This window comes from Tenrec ecaudatus, chromosome X (assembly GCF_050624435.1).
Source record: "Tenrec ecaudatus isolate mTenEca1 chromosome X, mTenEca1.hap1, whole genome shotgun sequence".
Taxonomy (NCBI): Eukaryota; Metazoa; Chordata; class Mammalia; order Afrosoricida; family Tenrecidae; genus Tenrec; species Tenrec ecaudatus.
This window is the reverse complement of record NC_134548.1, coordinates 139,876,064-139,902,589: the sequence shown is the minus strand read 5'-3', so window position 1 is coordinate 139,902,589 and position 26,526 is coordinate 139,876,064. Positions and strand designations below refer to the sequence as shown.

At 37.9% G+C, this 26,526-nt stretch overlaps 1 non-coding gene across 1 annotated transcript; it reads left to right on the top strand.

The window, feature by feature from the left end:
* The first annotated feature begins 21,469 nt into the window (after positions 1-21,469).
* Positions 21,470-21,532, top strand: LOC142435272 (U7 small nuclear RNA). The gene has a single exon (XR_012781364.1). It is a non-coding gene; the product is annotated as a U7 small nuclear RNA (small nuclear RNA).
* Positions 21,533-26,526: the final 4,994 nt, after the last annotated feature.

Here is a 26,526-nt window from a genome sequence, read left to right as displayed (position 1 = left end):
ATGATGACAAAGAATTCATAGTTGGACAGGAACTAAATGTGATCAAAGAGCATAATATCTGTATAATCCTGTTGCTCTAATTTATATACTGTTTAAGCCCTATGTTATGACTTATGTACCTTTAAAAACTATGTTGAAGCCCTAAACCTTGATATATGTGACTAAAATTCTATTTGCAAACGGGACCTTTGCAAAGATCATTAACTAACATAACTAGTATTGGAGTAAGGTAGTCTCCAATCCAATATGGCTGATGTCCTTATACCAAGAGGAAAAGAAACACAAAGACAAACAGATCTGGTCATGTGAGACAGAAGCAACAACAACAACAAAAAGATGCTATTCTACCACCAACCACTGGTTACAAAAAAGTTACAAGAGGTAAGAAAGGATTTCCCCCAACAGCTGTAGAAGGGAGCATGCTCCTCCTGACACATTTAATCCAGACTTGTAGCCTCCAGAACTCTGAAAGACTAGATTTCTGTTGTTTTAAGTCAGATTGTGACACTTCCTAGTGGCAGGCATGGACACTAAATTTATAATTTTAGAATTATCATTGCCCAGGGAAATACCAGACTGTAGAGCCATAAAACCATCCTAAGGCATGAAACTCTTTTCATTGTTAAATATTACCAGTAATGTATACTTGTGTACAACAATATTGTATGGTTTTATTTTGAAATTTACCTTAGGAACAAAGCAGCAACATGTACATGATCAAGAGAGAGACAGAGATACAGAGAATTCTGTCTGCCTAGATGATCCTAACTTCTCCCAAATTAAAACTATATATTTCGTATATAAATTGGGTGTTCAGGCATGGTTCCTTCCATATACTATCCCACATACTACTTGTTCTTCCAAGAGATAGTAATCATCATCTCTAAGTCATTGAGCTTAAAGAATGCAATTTTGCTCTCTGAATCCCCAATACTTGATCTAGTGCCCACACAGAGTAGGAGCTCAAGGAATAGTGAATGGATGAACAAATTATTAACAATGGCTATTGGCAATAATATATCATTTCCTAACAGTTAAAAACAAACCAACACCCTCAATGTTGAAATAATATGACACTTCTTATATCAGCTGGAACCTTGATAGTGCTATAAGTTAGATATTGTTCTATTAACTGAATAGCCAGCATTTTAAACCCATGAGTCACAGCAAAAGGAAATTGAAGTTATCTGCTTCAGAATCTTGGAAACTATATGTATACTGTTACTGTGAGTCAGAAATGACTCTATGGAAGTGAGTTTTATATCAGTATGTGATATTACAGACATCTTTAAAATCAAACCAAACCCACTGTTGTTAAATTGATTCTGTTACACAGTGACTCTATAGGACAGAGTATAACAATATAAATCTTTACAGATTTCCTCTTCTCGCTCCTCCATAGCGGCTGGTAGATTACAACTAAGCATCTTGTGGTTAAGTTTCCAATGTTTAACCCATTGAGTCACCAGAGCTCCTATATTAGTCTATAGTCATATTTGATAACTGATAATATATGTCAGGTACTATTCTAGATGCTTTATATGCATTATTTCTAATCATCATAAGACACTATATACTAATAAGATAAAACAATAACTTGATTAATAATTTGCATAAGTCACAGAGCTAGAAAGTAACTGGAACAATTTGAATACAGTTGAATAAAAAGTTAAGTCAAATCACTTAACTTTGTATCTCTTTTCCCAGTGTATTAGACTGGGTTGACTACAGAAACTGTTTTCATTGACACTCACATATGTGTAAGCGAGAACTTTATATGAAGAAGTAGTTATACATCATAGCATCCCAGCCCAGTCCAGATCAAGTCATAAGTTCAATATTAGCCCATAAGTTCGATAATAGCTCTTGAATTCCTCTTCAGACTCATGCAGCATATGCTATGTTGCCAAATGCAGGAAGATCACAGGCCAGTGAATGGAAAGTTCTGTGGATCCAATGAAAGTGGACACATCTCCAGGGCTCTGGTGCCATCAGTCTGGCTCCATGTGGCTTGTCAAGAGGATTGTGGAGCAGGGAGGCAGCGAGTGTGTTTCACTTCCTAGGAGAAAAAGGGGAAGTTCCCAGAATCCTGATGAGAAAGCCACATCCACAAGGAAGCATCCTGAGGCTGTGACCTGATTGACAGGCTAGACTTCACCCCTTCAATCTTCCTCAAGTTGACATGAGATTATGTAACTACAACACCCACTCTGTCTCCTTCATTCTCTTTCTTCCTTTACTCTTATTATTTTGAACAGCCAATTTGTGTCAAATATTTTACTCTGTTGCTGTTGTTGTTGATAGGTGTTTTCACGTTGGTTCCAGCTAATAGAAACCCTATGCACAACCAAATAAAACACTGTCTTCTCTCGCATCATCCTCACAATGATTTTATTTCAACCCGTTGTTGTATCCACTGTGTCAATCCATCACTTTGAGGGCCTCCCTTTTTTATTGTTGCCCTTCTATTTTACCAAGTCTATCCTTCTCCAAGGAATGATCCCTTCTGATAGCATGTCAACTGCACATGAGACTAAATCACACCACTTCATTAATAAGTTGCATTCTGGAAGTGATTTTTCCAAGACAGAGCTGTTCTATTGTCTGGAAGTCCATAGTATATTCAATATTCTTCACCAACACCAAAATTCAATTGCATCCATTTTTTTTCTAATCTTCCTTATTTATTATTTAGCTTTCATATGGCGATGAGTTAGTTGAAAATATTATACCTTGGATTGGGTTAAGTCCTTAAAGTTTTCTTTGCTCTTTCCTATTTTAGATAGTCTCTATATTCATCAATATTTATTTCATTTACAGTTATAAAGTGCTATAGATTTTTTTGCTTTGAGTATAAGATTTCATTTGATTCGACACTCTCTTACACTTTTAAAAACAAATAACTGAAACCTAGAGCGGTAAAATGACAGGACCTTTATTATACAGGTCTTAATGGGATGCAACAGTACCTTCATGGAGGGTTTCCAGAAATTTAAGGCACATTCAAAAGAGGATGTGGAAAGAAGGATGATATTGCTAACATCAGATAGATCTTGGCTGAGAGCAGATAGTACCAGACAGATGTTTTCCTGTTTTCCTGGCTATACAAAAGCATTGGACTGTGCGGATTATGAAAGCTTTTGAATAATATTGTGAAAATAGGAATTCTAGAAAAAATAATTGGGCTCATGTGGAACCTGTACATAGAATTATGATATTTAGATTTTATGTCAACTGGGCTGGACCAGGATTCTCAATAGATTGTCATTTTTTGTTCATTTCCATTCAGTTTCTTCCAATTCATAATAACTTATTCTAAAACAGAATCACTCCCAGTCCTGCACAATGATTATATTTATGCCATTGTTGTAGCCACTGTGTCAACACATTTTGTCTAGGACCCAAATACTTTTCATTTTCCCTCCAGTTTAGTTAGCACGATGTCTTTCTTCAGAGACTGTTCCCGTCCAAAATACATGAGGCAAAGTCTAGCCATCCTTGCCTCTAAGGAACATTCTAGCTGTACTTCCAAGACTGATCTGTTTGTTCTTTGGCACTTGTGATACTTCCATTACTCTTCATCAACAATGTTGCAATTTTATTGGACGAGAATTATGCTGATGATTTGTTCTACTTACAGTAGACAAAGTGGTAAAGGAAAGAGATGAGCTCAGGGTTTTAGGGTCACAGCTCAAAGGCTGCAGAATAGGACCCAAAGTTTCTACACAAACATTCTTTCTTATAATAACAGAGCTGATAATTCCCCAAAACAAACTCATAATTTTATTGTAAGTTGGTTGAATACAACAACAACTTAATTCCAAAATTTAAATGATTCCTGAATTTTAAAGAAACATATGTTGGGAAGAAATAGGATACTGAAACTTGTGATTGGAACATACATGCAAATTATCATGAAAGTAGGGATATTTGGTGCCTAAATTCATTTGTGTCACTTCTACCAATAGCAGCACTTCACCTACCTGAAGAGATTATTCCATATTTATCTTCTGACCCATCATCAGTAAAAACATTACCTCTTCTTTTCACATTTGATGAGATCAACCCAACTATGCCTGCTGATATGGCACCTAGTGCACTTTCTGAACATCACCTGATGCAGATGCCTTATAAACACATTGTTGATTGTTCCTGCGAAATATCCTCAAAACCTATTATTGCTTCTAAATGTATAACTAGATTTTAAGTCCCAGTGACCCCAAAAGGTAAAATACAAATAGTGACCCAGGAAGATGTCTACTACCCTCTAAAACAAAAGCTAGATTTTTCTAATTTCTATATGCACTAACCTGGAGAATATGTATAGGAATTAAGGGTATTGGATAATGGTGCTAAGAACATACATTTGGATCGGTCCATGTCCATTGGTAGGTGCTCAGTCCACATAGATACTTCACTCAGTGTTTCAGCTCAAGAGGTTTAAGAAAGATTTGTAAAGTTTATCTGGTTGGTTCATAGACGCACAGATTGTGCATTGGTCTACAATAAGTCAGTTGAAGTACCAGGCATGCCTTCATATACTGTAGAAAGTTACCTAAGGCTGAAGGAAATTTTCAAGTGGATTATTTAGGACAGATGCATGGACCCACACTTGTAGGGTCCAGGGTGAAAACTTTTTATAACAATGAGGAACAAATTTGTGAAGGGAGAACACAGCCCTTGAAGATTACTATGATTACTACTTTATTTTAGTTAGATTTGAGAAGTGGAACTCCTTAACTGAATTAAGACACAGAACTACAATGGGTCTGACTTGACTCTGTGTTCAAAGGGACTAAATGGACACACTAAATCGACCAAGACAATATGGGTTTGGTTATCATATTGGACAACCAAGTCAAAGAATTTATCAGAATAGGCTGAGTCATGTGGACTTATTTCATGGGCTACTTCGGGTGTCCATAAGAGTTAAATAGAATGGAATGTTAGGCCAGGATGACCAGAGAAATGAATTCAGTGATACTCAGCAAGGAGCCCGATGAAGGCATCCCAGCTCAGTCAGTGCAATTCTAGTCCATAAATCTAGCACTAGTCCATAAGTCCCTCTTCAAATTCACATGACCACATGGAATAACACAGAATGTAGGAAGATCACAGGTTGGTGGGTGAACAGTTCTGTGAATCCAAGGTCGGTGGGAACATAGCAAGGCACTAGTAACTTTCAGGTGCATGGGAGAATCCCAGGAATCAAGAAGGTGAAAGGGCAGGGAACGAAGGAGATTGTCAGAGTCCTCCTTATAAGAAGACCACAGCTCTAAGGAGGCTTCATCAGTCTGTGACCTGATTGTCCAGTTGGATTCTACCCCCACTGTATCATATATCTTCAATTTTACAAAATCATCTAAATAACACAAATCACTCCTTGTCAATTTGACATCTTTACACAACATTTTAGCCATACATACTCTTTTAAAACATGAAATAATAAAATCATGTTTCTGTCTAATAGGATAAAAGTAAAATGCATACAACTAAAAATGAACCAGCTCTATTTAAACTTTCAATTCTATATTATATTCTATAAGGGTATAAAATAAAAATATTAAATGTTTATAAATTGCAGTTATGGATACATACACCTAAATCCTATACTTCTATCAACATCTTACTCTACCAATGGAAGTTTTTAAGCCAGCCACTTCATGCTTTTTCCCCCTTCTCTTATTTTGGATATCCAATTTCTAAACTGTCCAATTCTATCAACCCAATGCTCTGAGGAGGCAAGCATGTTCTTTGAAGTGAATAATCTTCATTCCAGTTTCTACATTCATAAGCAAAGTCAAATCAGGATAAACTGTCAATCAAGTAAGCAGGCAATGTGCACCAGTACACAGGCTCACTACATCTCTGAGGCACCTGTTGGCTGCCTTACCTCTGGACTATAGGCCCCTTCACAGATTCTCAGGGACCCTAGCCCCCTTAGGCAAGGTCATGCCATAGACTCAGGTTCTACACAATTCTTTTTAAACTTCAGGTATGCCAGCCCACTCTAGTCTTTCCTCTAGTACCTGTGAACCAATTTCAGTGTGTTCGTGGCTCGATTCAACCTATCTCTCCATTGCTGCATTTCCCCTCAACTAGTGGTGGTCCCCTCGTGAGCCTTTCAAGCTCCCTTGAACTTTCAGTCCTAGAGAGGAGAGACCCTCCATGGTTCAAGACTTTCCCATTTTAAAATTCAAAAAGCCAACATATCTTAGCCCTTTCAAATAATAAGGTACAGAGCACTCAAGGCAGTAGGTGGGGCTTCAGCTTTCTAAATCTTCTTTGTAGGCAATTCCTAATACTAATTTAAGAGATCCTACTTAATATAGGCAATGGGCTTATAAACACACTCTAATAATACTTCACAATAATAATTCCTATCACATATTATATCAATAACAATAGGTAGAAGAAATCAATATAAATCCTCATACAGCCACATCTTAAACATATTTTTTGTTTAATAGATTTATTGGCACGTCTTACACATATAATACAGAAGCATTGTAGAATCTTTACCACAATCAGTTTTAGAACATTCTCTCTTATCCCTGTACTCAGTGTTATTCATGTAAATAAAAAAAAATTTTGGCAAAAATATACACAACAAAACATTCTCCAATTCAACAACTTATACATGTATAATTCAATTACATTGATTATTCCCTTCATGTTGCACAATCATTTATTATTAGTTGGTATTTCATACGTATAACTTATCATTCCATATTTCAATCACGTCAAGGCAATTTGTACAATTCCTACCAAAATCAGTTCCCAACCATTCTTTTTCTGCACATATTACTTTACATCATCTCCTTTTTACCCCACAATTTCCACTGTACACCGCTCCCATCCCCAAACCTTTATTCTACTTGCTGTCCCTACAGGTTCATCTGTCCTGGGTTTCATAAGCTGAACAGTGAAAAAGCATAAAACACAACTTCCAGAGGCGCGACTTCCATGGACCTAACACCTCTGAGATACACTCTACCACAGATAAACAAAAACAAACCAAACGATATAAACCAAATATAAAGAAAAATTTGGAAACCAGATCACGTCCAGTCTGCATCATAGAGGGGATCTGCTAGCAAAATTTAAATTGTTCAGGTCAGATTTATGTCTCTGAATTTCTATTCTCCTCTCTTCCAAGCACGCTGTTTAGTGACAACTTTCCTCCCACCTCTCTGTTTTTGATAGCGGAAGTTCTGAGACTTATTTCCTATGTGGTTCCACAAATGTATCTTGGGTCCTCACTTCATCCATTGCCTTCTAGATATTGAATTCTCTCAATTTAGGCTCTTATACAGATCCCTCCTTTGAATTTGCATTTTATGGATTCCAATCCTTCAGTGACTGATGTTGTTGCTACTTCCATGTGGACTTAGTTGACATATCGCTTTGCTGCTTGGTTGGAGACTAGCCTTAAAGACTCCATATGCTATTTTATCTGATCGCCGAGCACCACCTAAACTCTTTGCTACATTTTGTTATATCACTTGTATCTTCTGATAAGCAGAATTCTTAACAGTCAAATTCAATTCTTCTGTTTCTAATTTTTTTCATTCATGTGCACAACATAGCCTTAGGCCTATGGCAGGATCAAGAAAAAGCCAGGTCTTTTGGCAGCCATTTTTACTAAGTAGCATCGCTTTTGCCTCAGAGAAGCTCAATAGGAGTTTTTGCCCCTGAAACTACAATTAAACATCCAATATATTTATTTACTCCATTTTACGGAAGAATGACCAAAGAGAGTTTCTAAGACTCAAGAACTTTACTGCTCATGCCCTTTCCTGATAACAGCTGAGTAAACAATGTAGCCATATCTTACCACTAGCTATCCAAAGAAGAAAAGTTAAATTCCATGCAACTGGCATATGGCAGAGATAAGACCATCCTCCACTCTCCATCTTCATTATTTGGTCCTCTAGCTTCCTCTCGCCAGCTACGAGAGGTGTTAGGCCAGATTGGCTAGAGAAATAAAACCAATGACACTCAGCAATATATAACAAAGGTCTTTATATCAAGAAGTAATTATATGAACATATCAAGAAGGCAACCCTGCCAAGTGTAACTGAAATCCATAAGTCCAACACTAGTCCATAAGTCCTCTTCAGACTCACATAGACTCTTTTAATGCCACAGAATACGGGCAGATCACAAGTCACTGGGTGCATAGTAATGTGGATCCAAGGTAGGTGAAACATCACACTGCACAATCAACTCTCAGAGACTGTGGCAAAGTTTCAGCAAGCAGAAAGACAAAAGAGCAGAGAAAGGGAGGTTACAGAGTCCTCCTTATAAGAAAGTCACACTCTCAAGAAGGCATCATCAGTCTGTGATATGATTGACAGGTTGGATTCCACACCTACTCTTCCATACATCTTCAAGTTGATATAAAATCATTTAACTTCCACAGAAGTCTACTAACTATTTAACTGATTTTTACAAATTGAAGAATTCTAGGTCAAGTGAAAGACAGTTTAACTCAAAACACCAGAATATAGAATCAGAACCAATCAATCAATTTCTGGACTTGAGACAATTTACAGACCCACAATTCCTTAAATGAAGAGGCTGCCTGATCCCCCTTGAAAAAAAGACCCTGGGGATAGAAAAAAAAAAGAGACCCTGCTACAAAACACAAAATTGACATTGTCAGACTGATTCCAAGCTTTCCACATAAAGACCTATGTCCTTTGGTTTGAATAATTGTTATTGAGGAAAATGAAATAATTAGACTTTTAAGCAATATCTGGTCACTGGTCTGAATTAACACTCAAAATGTCACTGTGACCAAACAGAGTGAGGGCATATGGAAGTCAAATATTAATGGATTCTGAGCTCATATTTGTCTCACAGTACCTCCAATTTGTCACTGAACACATCCTGCTATAATTTGTCCAAATTCAGAATGCATAATTTGAATAGACAAACTCGGGGATTGCCGGAATCACCATAATGAATCACTGGTATATGAGATAAGGCCTATTATGGTTGAAAAAAATGTACCACTTTTCTGTCACTTTGTCATATTGTGGTAACTTGCACGGTGCTGTGATGTCAGAAGTAATGCAAAGTAAAGGCCAGGAAGATCAAACAGAGTGAACAGGTGTCAGCTGAGTTTCCCGACAAAAAATTGACAATTAGGAAGGACTCACCTTCCCCCTTAAGAGGAGCGAGTTGCTCAAAATGTTATGCATAGCTTCAAAACATTTTCTGGTACTGAAGGCCTAATGAAGGGAAGCAAGGCATTTTCAGATATAATGCCCCTCTGGTTGCAGGCGAATTTACCCCTTTGGTCGCAGGGCACTAAAAATGTGACTGAGAAGTTGATTTCTAAGAGTGGAATTGACCATGGTAGTGTCAGTCAGTAAAGCCAAGGGGAGTGGATCATTTGGGATCTTCATTTGCTTATGGGGCATGATTAGAGGTAAGAGAAACACACGAAAAAACCTAATGATCACAACTTGGAATATGCATAGTATGATTCTAAGAACCTCTCAAAAATGAAACAGAATGCATAAAGATCAATATCCTGGACATTAGTGAGATAAATACACTTGGAATCCAAAGATCATATGATTTATTGTGTGCCTGAAAAAGCACAATCAAGTAAAAAGATGTGGCACTCATTGTCAAAAAGGACATTGCAAAATCAAACATGAAGTACAATATTGTATGTGATGGTATAATATCTGTGCATCTTGAAGGAGATCCAATCATTTAAACTATTATTCAAGTTTATGAACCCACCCGAAAGTTAGTGATGAAGAAATTGAAGAATTTTACCAACAACTTCAGTGAGAAATTGATGTAATCAAAATGCAATGATAGTTATTTGTGATTGGAATTCAAAACATGGAAACAAAGAGGAAAGAAAAGTAGTTGAAAAATATGAACTTGGTGATAGAAACAGAGCTAGAGATCACAGGGTAGAATTTTGCAAGACAAACAGCATGTTCACAGCAAATACTCCTTTTTCAATGACAGAAAAGGTGACTATGCATGTGAGCTTCTCCAGATAGAATACACAGGAATCAAATTGACTACATCTATGGAAGAGACTCTGGAGAAATTCAATATCAGCAGCTAAAACTAGACCAGGGGCTGACTCTGGAAAAAAATCTATCTATTACTCCTAATTAAGTTGAGTTTGAAGCTGAAGAAAATTCAAATGAATCCACAAGAGTCAAAATACAAAGTTTATAACACCTGAATTCCTAGAACATCTCAAGAGCAGATTTGCTTGATTGAACAATAATAACAGGAAACCAGATGAGCTGTTTGATAACATCAAGGAAGTCAAACATAAGGAAAGCAAAAGGTCATTATTAATACAGAAAAAAGAAAAAAGATCAATGTGGTTGTCAGAAGAGAATCTGAAAGTGACTCTTAATAGTAGATTAGCTAAAGCAGATGGAAGAAATGGTGAAGACAAAGAGCTGAACAGAAATTTTCAAAGAACAGCAGAAGATGACAAAGGCAAATATGATAATGAAATGTACAAAGACCTAGCATCAGAAAACCAAAAGGGAAGAATGTGCTCACTAAATTTGAACTGAAAGAACTCAAGAAAAAAATCAAATCTCGAGTTGCAATCTTGAAAGATTCTATGGATAAAATGTTGAATGATGCAGGAAACTTCAAGAGAACATGGAATAAATGCACAGATATTTTACCAAAAAGAACTGGTCAACATCCCAACATTTCTATGGAGAACATATGAGGTAGTTAGTTTATTGTGTCAACCTGACTGATAAACACATGTGGGGTTAGTTGAAGGGCTGAGGGATAAATGGTGCAGTGAACCTCGCCTTTCTAGTTCTCAGGTCTCTTGCTTTCTGATGGTCGGACCAGGGTGCAGCTGCCTTAGCCAGTTCCCTGCTTTAGTCGGCAAGGTGCCCTTCCTGCAAGACATCCCTGAGGAGAAGCCACATGGACCTACCCCGATGCAGCCCTGGGTGCTGGAGCAGCCGTCTGAAGACCTCTGCCAGCGCTGAGATGATTACACATTCACTGACTTGGCTTTCCTCCTGCAGTCTGCATCATTGTGTTTGTTTTGTGACATGGAAGAAGACTTTGTGGATTGGTGTTGCACATATGGGCTAATGGGTTAATGTTGGACTTGTGGGCTTGGGCAACACTGGGTTGGGATGTTTTCTTGATGCCCACTTAACCTATATATAAAACTCTCGCTTATACCTGAGTTTCTGTGGATTTGTTTCTCTAAAGTACCCAGACTAACACAGCATACAAACAGGAACCAATGGTGCTGAAGCAAGAAATTCAAGTTGCACTAAAAGCATTAGGCAAAAACAAGCTTCTAAGAATTGATGATATACCAAGTGAAATTCTTCAACAAGTTAATGAAGCACTAGAACACTGAATTTCCATGCCAAGAAATTAAGAAGACAGCTACTTGGCCAATTGACTGGAAGTGATCCCTATTTGTACCCACCCAAAGAAAGATGACCCCACAGAATACTTAAATTATAGAAAAATATCACTGATATCATATGCAAATAAATTTTTGCTTAAGATCAGCCAACAGTGGCAAACAAAAAGGGAAGGAGAGCAAGTGGAACACATCCTGGCCCACCAAGCCCCCAGGGCAATATTCCCTTGCTAACCCATAGTGCTACGGGGAACTACTTTGGAAAAACAGTGAGAGAATTGTGTCTGATCTGTTCCACCACATCAGAGAGAAACACTAAGCGTGTACAACAGAGCAGCAAGTGAAGCAAATTAACGAAGTCTCCAAGCAATGCCAAAAATAGGCTTTGGGTTCAGGATGTGACACCACCTCACACTCAACTGGAAAACACATAAAGAACAACAAAGAGACCTGGAACTATTTATAGGCTTTTCTTTTTTGATGTTGTTTTGATTTGCATTGTTTTGTTCTGTTTTAGTTGCTTATTAATGTTTTTGCCTGTCTATCCAGATAGTAGCGGCAGGATAAACAATCCAGAGTTTAAAACAACTGGCCCAGAGTTCCAGGAGGATATAGGAGAGGAGAAGGCAGAGGAAAGAAAGTCCAGGCGAGGGGGGTTGGAGTGTGCTTTTGCCAACAAACCCAAGGAAAAAGGAACAAGTGACCTAAAATTGATGGTGAGGAGGGCATAGGATACCTAGTAGGGCTTGATCAAGTGCAATGGAGCTAAGAGGAATTACTGAAACCCAAATGAAAGTCAAACATGATAGTGGGACAAAAGGAAAGTAAAAGGAGATAGAGGAAAAAACTAGGAGACAAAGGACATTTATAGAGGTCTAAATACAGGCATGTACACACATGTAAATATATTTATATATAATGAGAGGGAAACAGATCTATGTACTTATATGTATATGCTAAGTATTAAGGTAGCAGACAGACATTGGACCTCTACTCAAATACTCCCTCAAAGTGAGAACACTTTGTTTTAATAATGCGGCATTCTGTGATGTTCACCTTCCCGACAGAATCGCCAAAGTAAAAATGGGTGCATAAGCAAATGTGGTGAAGAGAGCTGATGGTGCTCAGCTACCAAAAGATATAGCATCTGGAGTCTTAAAGGACTAAAGATAAACAAGCGTCATCTAACTGAGAAACAGCAAAGCCCATGTAGAAGAAGCACATCAGCCTATGTGATCGTGAGTTGTTGATGGGATCAGGTATCAGGCATCAAAGACCCAGCACAAAAAAAATGATGTTGATGCGAATAAGGGGGGTGGGGCAGGGTGAAGACCCAAAGCCCATCTGTAGACAATTAGATACCCTTTCACGGAAGAGTCACAAGGAGGAGACGAGCTTGTCAGGTTGAAGTATAGCACTGATGAAACATACAAGTTTACTCGAGTTCTTTAATGCTCCCTGCCCCCTGTAATGATCATGACCCCAATTCAACCTTACAAATCTGGTTAGACCATAGTATGTACAGATAAGAGCAATCATGAGAGTAGTGATATCTATAGAGTAAGGAGAAGGTAGGGGGAGAAAAAGGCAACTGATCACAATGATCAACATTTAACCCCCTTCCAGGGGGATGAACAACAGAAAAATGGGTGCAGGGAGAAAGCAGTCATTGTAAAACATGAACAAAATAATAATTTATAAATTGTCTAAGGTTCATGAGAGAGGGAGAGGAAAATGATCTGATACATCTGATACCAAGGGCTCAATTAGAAAGCAAATGCTTTGAAAATGATGATGTAACGTATATACAAACGTGCTTGACACATGGGTGGATGCATGGATTGTGATAAGAACTGAAGGGGCCCCCAATAAAATGATTTTTTAAAGAAAAGATCATCCAGCAATGGCTGTAGAGATACACTGACAGCAAGTTGGCAGAGATTCAGGATGGATTCAGACGAGAATGCAGAACAAAGGACATCATTGCTGATATCAAATGGATCTTAGTTCAAAAGAGAAAAAAATCAGAAAAGCTTTGTGTACTATTAACTATGCCAAGGCATTGAGCTGTGTGGATTATAACAAATTGTGGATAACCTGGAGAACAGGAATTCCAGAATATTTAATTGTGCGCATTAGGAACTTCTACATGTATCAAGAGGCAGTTATACAAACTGAAAAAGGGAATACTGCATGGTTTAAAATGAAGAAAGGTGTGTGACAGGATGATATCCTCTCACTATATCCAATCTTTATGTTAAGCAGAACATCAAACAAATTGTCTTATATGAAGAAGAACGTGTCATCAGAGTTGGAGGAAGTCTTACCTGTGATATGCAGATGGCACAACCATGCTGAAAGTGAGGAGGACTCGATGCACTTGCTGAGGAAAATCAAAATATTGAAGAAGTCAGTATGGATTACAACTCAATATAAGCAAAACCCAAATCCTTACAAGTGGACCTATATGTAACAGAGAAATAGACAAAATATTGAATTTGTCAGTGATTTTATTTTGCATGGATCCATAAGCAATGTCAATGGAAGTCAAGAGATTAAATGATGTGTTGCATTAGGTAAATCTGCTGCACAAGATCTCTTTAGAATATTGAAAAACAAGGATATCTCTTTGAGGACTAAAGTGCACCTGACCCACTAATGGTATTTTCAGTGGTGTTATATGCATGTGGGTGTTTGACATTGAATAAAGAAGACGAAAGAAGCATCAATGCATTTGAATTGTGGATGGGTAAAGAATATTCAAGAAGAACAAAATGATCTGTCTTGGAAGAAGTATGGCCAGAGTGCTCTTCAGAGGCAAGGTTGTGAGATTTTTATCTTACATATTTCGTACATGTTGTCAGGAGAGGCCAGTTTCTCAAGAAGGGAATCGTGTTTGGTATGTTTTTCTGAGTACTTTAGAGAAACAAATCCACAGAAACTCATTTATAAGAGAGAGTTTTATATAAAGGTTAAGTGCACATCAAGAAAACATCCCAAACCGGTGCTTCCCAAGCCCACAAGTCCAACATTAACCTACATATTCAACACCAATTCAAAATTCTCCTCCATCTCACAAAAAAGACTCAATGATACCGCCTGCAGGAGGAAAGCCAACTCAGGGATGTGTAAGAACTCAGTGCTGGCAGGGGTCTCCACACAGGTTCTCCAGCAGCCAGGGCTGTATTGGGATAGGTCCATGTGGCTTCTCCTTGGGGATGTCTTGGAGGAAGTGAGACTTGCAAGCTGAAGCAGGGAATTGGCTAAGGCAGCTGCACCCTGGTGCGACCATCATAAAGCAAGAGATCCAAGAACTAGAAAGGCAATTTTCACTGAGCCATTTATCCCTCCATCCTTCAATTAACCCCACATGTGTTTATAGGCCAGGTTGGCACAATAAACTAACTACCTCAATCCACCACTTGCCAACTTGGCACCTGTACATAATTCTTTAGCCTCACAATTGCAATTAAGTAACATGAACACCTTAATCTTAAAATCCTATGAATATGTTCCTGACCTATAAAGTTTCAAAGCCAACCACTTCATGCCTTTATCTCCCCAATATTGGGTATCCAATTTATATACTAACCACTCATATCAATCCAGTGCTCTGAGAGAAGACCATCATATTTTTCAACATGAAGAGTCTTCATTCCAGTTGGAACCTTGTGAAATCTGCATGCATAAGCAAATTCAAATCCAGACAGGCCAGCCATAAAGTCAGCAACAATATGCACCAGTTCACAGGCTCAAAAATTTCCATCCAGTCCGTTTCTGGTCAACTCAATGTGTGCTGCCTCACTCAGTCTCCACAGGGTGTCCATTGGTCGCCTTGCCTTTAGACCAGGGGCTCTCACCAATACTCAACAAGCCTAGCCCCCCTCATGCTAGGTCATGAACTTTAGACCAGTCAACCTGTTCCAGTCTTCTCCTTTTTTCCCCTGTAAAACAAGTCCACAGGCGTCAGTGGCCAAACTCAACTCATCTCTTTATTGCTGCATTTCTCCCACTTCCACTCAACAAGTAGATCCAAGTGGTCACCTAGCAAGCATTTCAAACTCTCACATGTTCCCTTTAACATTCAGTCCCAGACAGGAATTTTCTTCATGGTTCCAATTTTTTTCCAACTTCTGACAAAGACCTTTGTTTCCTGAGTATTCCAAAGCACTGGGTGGGGCATACTTTTTGTTGCAGAGCTTTCTTTGTAAGCGTGGCCTAAACTCATCTAAAGATCAAATTTTAATGGCGTAAACCAAGTAGGCTTACAAAATTTCTATTTTTCATACTTCCCATATTTTCCCTATAAAACAACTGAATAAATAGTGTCACTTTATCTGACCTCTGGCTAGACAAGAAAAACTACCATGAGTGAAAGGTCAAGCAAACATCTACTCCACATCTTATGATTTGTTTCTCCAGCACCCCACTCCCAAGGTATCATAATGTGTTAGTCTGCACTTGAGGCGTGCTTCTGAGGCTCTGAGACCATCCCTCTCTTTAATCACACGTTCCATTGTAAGAAGGACCAGCCAACCAGCTTCCCTATACTTGTCATCCTGACAAAACTCTTGGAAAATATCAATGATGCGATCACTCAGAGCCTCTCCTTTAACCAGCACCTCATCTATCGGAAGTGAATCTGTAGACATTAGCTTTGCTATTTCACACCATGGATTAATAAAAGTAGCACACCGAAGAAGAGTATCATATCTGGTAAAGCAGAAGGGCAGCGAAGGAGAGGGAGTCCCTCAATGAGATGGATTGATACCATGGCTGCAACAATGGTATCGAACAAAGGAACAATTGTAAGGATGACACAGAACTTGCAGTTGCTTCATATTCATGCCAAAGTTGATCAGTGACAGAGGAAGACCAAAGAAGTATCTATGTATTTGAATCAGACTCTGGGGATGAATATTGAAAATATCATGGACTGCCAGGTGAACAAGCAAATCTATTCTGTCTTGCAAGAAATATAGTTAGAATGCTCCTTACAATCAAGGATGGCAAGACTGTGTCATATACTTTAGTCATATTGTCAGAAGAGACTAGCTAGTTCCTCGAAAATCATGCTGAGAAAATACTCAGCATAAAACAGGAAGACTGCCAAGGAGACGAATTAACACAACGACTACAACAAAGTACTCAATCCTATCAATGATTGTGAGGACATTATAGGGCCTGGCAGTGTTTCATTCTTTTGTACAAAAGGTTACTATGCCCCCACTCGAGGGCACCTAACAAAGAGTCTAACAACAAAAACAATGGAAATAGCTATTCATAAAATCTATGAATTATTGTGGGGTGTTTTCTAGCCCTTGGAATCATGAACGATAAGGACTAAGGACTAATAAATCCTTTGTGCATTGTTTTGCACCTGCCTGCCATACCATGGTTGTCAGTGAGAGAGAAAGAAGGAACAGCTTTGCGATTATTTAATTGAATGCTTAATGAGTTTCCCAGTAGCTCCGTGGTAAAGCATTCATCTGCTAACCCAAATGTAGTTGGAACCTCCAACCACTTTCTATGAGTGAAAGATGTGTCAGTCTGCTTCATTAAAGAGCTCAGTTTTAGAAATTCTTTGGGGCAGTTCTACTCTGTCCTGTAGGGTCAATGTGGGTTGGAATCAACTTGATAACAATGGATTTAGGAGTTGCTTTGGTTTCAAAGCTACTTGGTAATTTCTCTTACATGAAAAATTAAATGAGAAGTTATGAGCTACAAAGGTGGCTCACAAAATCCCCAATATGGTCAGCTATCTATTTGTTCTCTCAATCTAGGGGGAATTAAAGAAAAAGGGGAGAGACAATGGTTGGGTTTAAGCACAGATTTTATTAAGGACAAAGAAATTCCTGAAAAGATTTGGTTAAGCTAATCTCCTCATTTAATATGGAATTAAAAACTCAGTATGGGTGCCCCTCTAGCTTCGACAGTACCACGTCAGTACCACACAAGTCAAAATCATGAAATTCAAGAAGATTGAGGGAAGCCACTCCATGTACTACTGCAGAGGTCCCGTATTCTAAATGGCCATCATAAGGCCTTTCCAGTAACACAACCTGATCCAGTTGAACCTGTCCTTGTCCTTCTGATCCCATGAAATGGTACACTTGCATGTAATTTTTTCCTGGCAGCGGGTTCTAGAGTCAGCTGACTGCCTTGGTCTCAAAGAAAAACTTTCCTCAAAGATAAATGATTCTTAACAAACCAAGTCAAGTGTTTAATGGTGTGCTTGCTTCTCGGGACTCTGAATTTTAAAAATCAGGGATTTTCAAAACTAGGGTTTTCAAAAGGCCAAATATGGATACCACTTGTTCTAAAAAGGATTTATTTTTGCTTGTCAATCTCCCAAGCAAAAATTAAACCCACTGATCTCAACTTAATTCCAACACTGAATGTCTCTGTAGCTCCCTTTTGTTTTCCAAATATCATATATATATATATATATATATATATATATATATATATATATATATATATATATATATATATTCTGAAGCAGAATTCCATGTCTTTCCTCCACAGTGTGGCTGCTGAGCTCCAACCACAGGCCTTTTGTAGTTAGCAGCTTTTAACCATTTTACAATAAGGGTTTTCCTATACAATGCCAAGATCATCTAAAATCAAATTAAGCTCAACTTTCCCTGAGCTTCCCAGGCTCTTCTCTCCTCAGTACTTAATTTGGCAATAAATCACTATCTTGGCAATGAACTTATGGTTTTAAGTCCTTCTCAGTATACACTGTGCTTTTTAATTATTTGTTTTGTCCCCCAATGAAGTTATTAACAACAGGAATGTTGGAATAAAAAGTCAGAAATTAACAACTAAAATAATAATTGATTCAGGTAAGACTGTTGCGGTTACATAATCTACTGCCAACTTGAGCACAGGGGTGGAATCTAGCCTGTCATTCAGGTCATAGCTAATGAGGCCTCTGTGTGGGCATGACCTTCCCTGAGGATTCCTGTAACTCCTGTATTCTTCCCTGGTGTCAGAACACATACTCTCTCTCCGCTTTGTCTTCCTGCTGACAAGACACAAGGAGTTACACTGATGGAGCTTGAGGAGCCAAATGGAGTCCCACGCCGGCACTGGATTCACAAGACTTCCCACCCACTGTCCTGTGATCTTCCTGCATTTGGCATCATTGCATGTGTTACGTGATTCTGAAAGAGTAATTTATGGACTAGTATTGAACATATGTGCTAATATAGGACTTATGGACTTGATCTGGACTGGGCTGGGATATTTTCTCAATATACAATTACTCTTTGATATAAAGTTCTGTACACGCATGAGTGTATATAAATTTGTTTCTCTAGACAACGTGGACTAACACGGATCCTTATGTTAGTGGGTGAAAATTTTAGTAATATGATATTTATGAAATTTCAGCATATATATTTAGTATTTACCATCTTAGTTAGCTAGTTCTGATGTAACAGAAATACTTAAAGATGAACAGAATATATATTTTTACTGTTCTGGGGACTCAAAATTCAAATCAGGAGTTAATTCCTTTCTTTAGCAGTAACCTAAGTACCCCTTGATTTCTTGCCAATCCCTACATAGGATTTCTCTACCCAGTGTACATATGTCTAATATTCTCTTTCTATTACTCAGAAATGGTTAGATTGAATAGACATTTTTACAAGTGAATGTTTAATTATAATAGCAAATAAAATCTTATTCAAGCCATAATTACATCCACAATGATAAGGTTTAGGATTCCAACTCATATTTTGAGATGACATACTTAATTAAAAATAATTTCAAAGAAAAAAGGAGAATTTCAGTAAAGAATAGTAAGTGATCAAAATCATAAGCCTCTGACTATAAAGACGTGAAGAGCACAACAAGCTTTTGCATTCTTCTTTGAGAAATGTAAAATCACAATCTCATCCTTGGGGACTATCTACAGAATATATACTCTGTGTACCTGAAAAATATCAGGGTCCTGAAATATACTCTGCATGTCTATCTAGATAATATAGGTGGGACAAACAATTCAGGGAATAGCCAATGGGACTGATGGTTCGGGGGTGGGGGTGGGGGTGGGAGAAAGGAAGGTGGGAGAAAAGATGGGAGAGGGAACCAACCCAGGGACAAGGGAATAACATGTGAACTAAAATCAAAGGAGAGAAGGGCATAGGATGCCTACTGGGGCTTAATCAAGGGCATTGTAGCAGTGAGGAATTACTAAATCCGAATGAAGGCTGAACATGATGGTGGGACAAGAGGAAAGTAAAAGGAAATAGAGGAAAGAACCAGGAGGCAAAGGGCATTTATGGAGGTCTACATGCAGATATGTAAATATATGTATATATGACGAGAGGGGAACAGATCTCTGTACTTATATCTATATGTTAAGAATTAAGGTTGCAGATGGACATTGGGCCTCGAATCAAATAATTCTTCAACACAAGAACACTTTGTTCTAAAGTGCGGCATTCTGTGATGCTCACCTTTCCAACAAGATCACTGTAGATAAAATGTGTGCATAAGCAAATGTGGTGAAGAAAGCTGATGGTGCCTGGCTATCAAAAGACATAATGTATGGGGTATTAAAGGCTTGAAGATAACAAGCAGCCATCTAGCTGAGAAGCAACAAAGCTCACATGGAAGACGCATACCAGTCTGTGTGATAATGAGGTGTCAATGAGACCAGGTATCAGGCATCTAAGATCTAGGACAAAATCAAACCCAATGTGAATAGAGGAGAGGTATGGAGTCAAGACTCAAAGTCCATCTGTAGACAATTTGGGGTCCCCTCACAGAAGGGCTACAAGGAAAAGATGGACCAGTCAGGGTGCAGTATAGCACCAATGTAACACAATTTTCCTCTAGTTTCCTAATGTTTCCTTCCCTGCCACTATCATGACCTCAATTCTCCCTTTCAAATTGGATTAGATCTGAACATGCACAATGCTACAGATAAGTGCCCACAACACAGGGAATCCAGGAAAGATAAACCCCTCAGGGTCAACAATGAGAGTAGAGATATCAGGAGGATAAGGGGAAGGTAGGGGGAGAAAGGGGTCATTTATCACATGGATCAACATATAACACTCTCTCAGGGGGACGAATAAGATAAAAGTGGGTGAAGGGCGAGAGAAGACGATGTAAGATATGAAAATATTAATCTATAACTTATCAAGGGCTCATGAGGGAGGGCGGGGAAGGGAGGGGGAAAATGAGGAGCTGATGTTACTTTGAGGACTATGATGCTCCTGACCCAAACCATGTATATTTTCAGCACTTTTATTGGCAAATAATTACGTGTACAAATGTGCTCGACAAGGTGGATGATTGTCAGGATTGTGATAAGACATGTAAAATCCCCTAATAAAGGTATTTAATTTTTAAAAAAGACAGAGCGGCTTTTCCAGATTATAGGAGACTAAAAACATGACTACTGGATTCATTTACCTCAGTATACCTTCTCACATGACAATTTGGGGTTTTGAGCTCCATGCAACTAATGCCTTCAGTGTAGCTTGGATTTAACTTCTTTCTTAAATATCACTGGTTCTTGATCACACGCTACCTCTTGAAATGATTGAATAAAGACTAGTTCTTTTCAATATAGTTATTATGTGTATTTTTACATCTTTTTAATAAAATTTTTTTAATTTATTTTTTTTACATCTTCTTTTTATGGTCCCTACATAATTCGATATTTTGCCCACAGAATGTTTTAATATTGTAACTGAGGCTTGAATTATCCTTTTTCTGGTGGGGGGTTGTCTTTAAGCGTATGATATACTGACTGTGTTCTTTCATTTTTTTATTTTCTAACTCCAGGTCTTTGCACAATTGATTATAATAATTTACTTTGTTTTCTGGAGCTGCTCTTTGAAATTTAGCTCTTTAACTTCATCATTTCTTCCACTTGCTTTAGCGACTCTAAAATCATGAGCCAGTTTAAGTCTTTTCTTTTATTCTTGTCTTAATGATTCTTCAGGTTATTTTTTTTAGGTCAACTTGAACCTGTCTATGATAGGTAGTTTTATTGTGCCAACTTGGCCAATACGAACATGTCAGATTATAAGATCACAGTTTGAGTGTTATAGCTCTGTTAGAATTTGTCTAGCAGGTTTTCTGGTTTTCCCAGAAAATACCCCCACACCAGTAAAACAGTTATTTAACAATAATAAAAGAAAAGATCACAGTTTGATTGTAGGGCAAAGAAATAAATGGTCCGGCAAGGTCCACCCCCCTTTCTCTTGCTTTCTGGTGATTGGACCAGCACGTGGCTGCATTAGCTAGTTCTCTGACTCAACTTGTGAGCTACACTACCTGTGAGACAGTCAACCTATGGATCCTGTCACTAGAGCTTGAGGTTCCTTCAAGACTGCTTCACCAAGCTATTGGTGTATATATTGCTTGAGATTGAGGCTTGTGGTGTCTTGCATTGTGTAATTTTAATATTCCATCTGGGCCTTCTTCGCTAAGCTCCTGAGCTGCTGACTGTTGATGACCTGCCCTGCCTTTTGCTGCCCGTGGCCAGACTGTCTGCATTGCTCAAAGGAAGACTCAGCTGTCTGCTTCCTTAACCTTGGACCCAGCAGCCCTCATGAGTTGAAGACCTTCCAGTAAATTAACTGTTCCACTGATGTGATTTGAACCCAGCCCTCTGTAATGCTGTGTTGACTAATTAGCTGTTATATTCCTTCATGCTGTGAAAATCTATCCATAAATAAAAATAATATCATGTGTCCTGCCTGGTTTTGTTTCTCTAGAGAACATTGCCTAACACAGAGTCTAACCTATTATTCAGGTCACAGCATGATGATGCCTGTCTTTGGGGGTACAGATTTTTATAAGACAGATGGTGATAAATTGTTTCTTTCTGTTCCTTCATCTTTCTGGTTTGGGAATCCTGTCTCTGCTTCCAAGGCCAATACCATGTGGGCTGCTGACACTAAGAGTCAACCTGGGAGCTTTGGGCAACATGTTATGTTCCTACCAACTTGGATCCATGTGATACTGCATCCACTTATCTTTGATTTCTTGGATTCCAACATTACCTTTCTGTATCATTGGCCTGAAGTTAAATGAGCCTGAAGAGGGCTCTGGCTAGACTGGATTCATGAACTTGAGTTTCACTGGGTTGAGATACATTCTTGCTATTACCGTGTATACTCAAATATTAGCTGATTATTTCAACATATTTTTCATGCAGTGTTTGTGGTAAAATTAGGTGCCTTGGCTGATATTTGGGTAAGCTTATACTCGAGTATATATGATAAATTACTTTGTGATATAAATGTTTTTCTTTTATATATTCAAGTGGTTGTATTTCTAGTTCTCTACACAACCCTGCCTAACACAATGAACTTTTGCTTTCTTCAAGTATGATGTCATCTCAGCTCATCAGATCTTTGGTTATATATTAGGGTAAAATTATCAACACTAATATGTGGCATAAAACAATTTAAATCCTAACCCTAAAATTTAATCACTTATTTATATCAAAAGAATTTACCTACCAAAATATTCAAAATAGAACATTAAGGCTTGGGAACATTTTCAGCTGTGACGTATCAGATAATGAACTAAACGCTGCAATTTATAGAGGACTTCAGCACCTCAACTACAAGACAAAAAATGCCATTAAAAATGGATGGGAAACAATAATAGACACTTGTGGTAGTTACATAATGTGTTGTCAATTTAAACTTAAGAGTAAAGGAGAGGAGTTTAGTCTGTCAATCTGATTACTGCTGGATGACCTCATTTGGGCGTGCTAAGGAGATAAATAGCGCATTGGATGTGGGAATCACACGCATTCCCTGTGAGACATTCCTGATGAAAAAGCACATGGAGCTGTTAGAGAGCCCTGAGCTGAAGAAGCCTTGTGGAGACCCCTGCCAGCACTGAGATGCTTCCACTGCCATGGAGCCACAAGACTTTCCACCCACAGGCTTGTGATCTTGCTGCATTCAGCGTCATTGCATGTGTTGCATAATTCTGAAGAGGGATTTCTATTGATATTGGACATGGGCTAATATTGAACTTATGAACTTGATCTAGACTGGGCTGGGATGTTTTCTGAATATTCGATTGTTCCTGTATATAAAATTCTTACTTATACACATATGAATGTCTCTGGATTTGTTTCTCTAGTCATCTCAGACTAAAACAGCACTTTATAAAGAGGACATTTCAGTTTACAACAAACATATAACGAAATACTCATGATCATTAGCCATTAGAGAGATGAAAATCAGAACAGTAAAATAGCACCTCTCTCCAGCAGTTCAAAATAAATGATGGTGTGGGTGTGAAGAAGCTGTAACACTCATATACAGCTGAAGGAGCAATGCAATAGTGCAATCACTGTGGAAAACAGTTTGGTCCTTCCTTAAAATGTTAGAACCAGAAATATTATATTATCGAGAAATACTTTTTCTCTCAGAGAAATAACAGTAATGACATTGACATAGATATGCACACTCATGCTAATAGCAGCATGATTCACAATAGCAAAAAGATGAAGAAATCCAAGAGTCGAAGAATGGATAAACAATAGTGCTACACAATGGAATGCTATGCAACATTAATTAATAACGATGCACCTGGGAAAAGCCACTTATATGGCTGAATTTGGAGGTCATTGTGCTTAGTAAACTTAATCAATCACAAAAGGACAAATATTATATAGCATTATTTAAATGACACCTTGCATTCAGTAAATATGCTGCCAAAGGCCATTTTAAAGTGTTGATACGTAAACTGCTTCTCAGTCTAAGATGTGCCTGGATCAAGTCATATGCTTTCATTTGCCTTGTGTGCATGTGAAAACTGAACATTGAATAAGAAAGATGCAATTATGAATGCATTTGAATTTCAGTGCTAGGAAAGAATATTCAAAGGAGCATGGACTACTAAACGGATAAATCAACTGTCTTAGAAGAAATCCAGCCAAAATACTCCTTAGAGGCATAGATGTCAAGACTTTGTCTCACATACTTTGGAAATGTTCTCAGGAGAGATTCTTCCCTGGAAAAAGAAACCATGCTTATAGTAAAGTAGCAGGGCAGCCAAAAGGAAGAAGACCTTTGACAAAATGGATTGACATGGTGGCTGCATTGATGGGCCTAACATAAAATTAATTGTGAGAATGGAACAGGACCATGCAGGGTTTTATTCTGTTTAGGATAAGTATGTATTTTTGAGTCGAAACAGACTCAAGAACAAAACAAAAACTACTAAAAAAGGATCAAGAAACGTTTTATTCACAAAAAGAAATCTTTTTTTGAATTTTACTAGATGTGGGAAGGTAAGGGAGAATCAATTACTAAGTACAAGTTAGACACATGCTAACTTGGATGACGGAGATTGTTCAAAAATGTACTGCACAAACGTCAATGGAAGGCACTTTGAACAATAAATGAGTTAAAGATAACAAAAGTACTACTACAGAAACAATTGTGCAATTGCAATAATAAGCATCTAAAAGTGCCTGCATGGTGTCATAACTGTCATAAACTGAACAGTAATGGGAAGGCAAATATGTTTACACTTATGAATACAGATAGGTTTGACAGATGATATATTTACATATGTATTTATGTATGTTGCAATTATATCCATGAATATAATATAGTGCACAGGGGGGAAAATAAGGAAATTTCTTAGGAAAAATTAAGCACTTTCGACCAGGAGCTCTAAAGTGTTGTAGAGAAGACTGTAGTCAATTCCCATAAAAGTCCAAAACACATTGTTCTACATCCAATTTTATGGAGTAGTGACTGAAAAAAAAAGCGAGTGAGCAGCCATCTAAGGTGCTAGTATGGGGTCTTTCCTATCTGGAGCTATGAAGAGTGAAAACAAAGATACAAGGAGCCTAAGATCAGAAAAATTAGATGGCGTTCAGAAATTACTGCCAATCACTATGAAAGAGATCACAATGGGATGTCCTCAAAAAGTAGGATAAAAATGTGGAACAGAACTGTAATTAAAAAAATGTACCAGGCTTTCTGGTTTAATAGAGACTAAATGGTACCTTATTCCAAGCCTGGAATCAAACTGAACGTAGTGGCTCAACTTTCAGGCAAACAATATACAGGCCTCTAAGTAACACTAGGAGGTATGCAGTCCTTAGAACAACCAACCATAGGAGATAAAAAGATCAACAACTTCTCAAAGACAAATCTCAGAAGACGGGATAATATAAGAAGGATGAATAAAAAGGCAAAAGAGGAAATGGGAAGAGTATTGTTACATTGTGGGGATTGCAATCAATATCATGAATCAGAATATGTATGAATTATTGAATGGAAATACAATTTGCTTTGTAAACATTTGCCCAAATAGCAATGAAAAGTTCAAACAATAAATAAATACCACCAAACCTGTTGCCATTGAGTCAACTCTGATTTATGACTAAGAAAGAAAGAAAATATACATGCAAACAAAGTGTGTTAGAAGAACATCTGGGTTTGTAAAAACTCTGAATTAAATACAATTCTTAATGAAATGGAGTTTTATTATTTTCCAGTACATTAAGGAACTTAAACTTATGACTAGCAAATTGTTACCAAGTTGAGGGACTGTGGATCTGACTTCTATGAATAAATGACCCATTTATAATTAGCATATTAATTATTCATATGGAAAGAATGCCTCTGGAATGCTTGCACAAGCTTAAATATGCACCCCCTGCAGACCTATATCCAACTATTAAATCTACATTCAAGATAATAATGCTTAGAGTATGCAGTGTTCTGGTTAATTGAAATTTCTAATGAACTGGGAAAAAGCCTAAACTACTGTTGTTTGTTTTAACACTGTGATGCAGAGATGTTTCCATTCAGTTTATTTTCACCAAATAGGCATATTTTTTTTGTTAAGTAGAACCCTGATAATGCAGTAGTTATGCCCTGGGCTTCTAAGTGCAAGATCAGACTTGGAAGCCAATGATCACTGTTCTGGAGAAAGATGAGGCTTTCTAATCCCTAAAGCATTATGGTCTTGGAAACCCACACATGCATTTACTTTGTACTATAGGATCACTATGATTATATTGGTTTTTATAATTAAAATGGTAATTAGAGCTGTTATGTGGTTACATTATTTGAATCCTGGCACTGATAGTAACCGTATAATTTTTT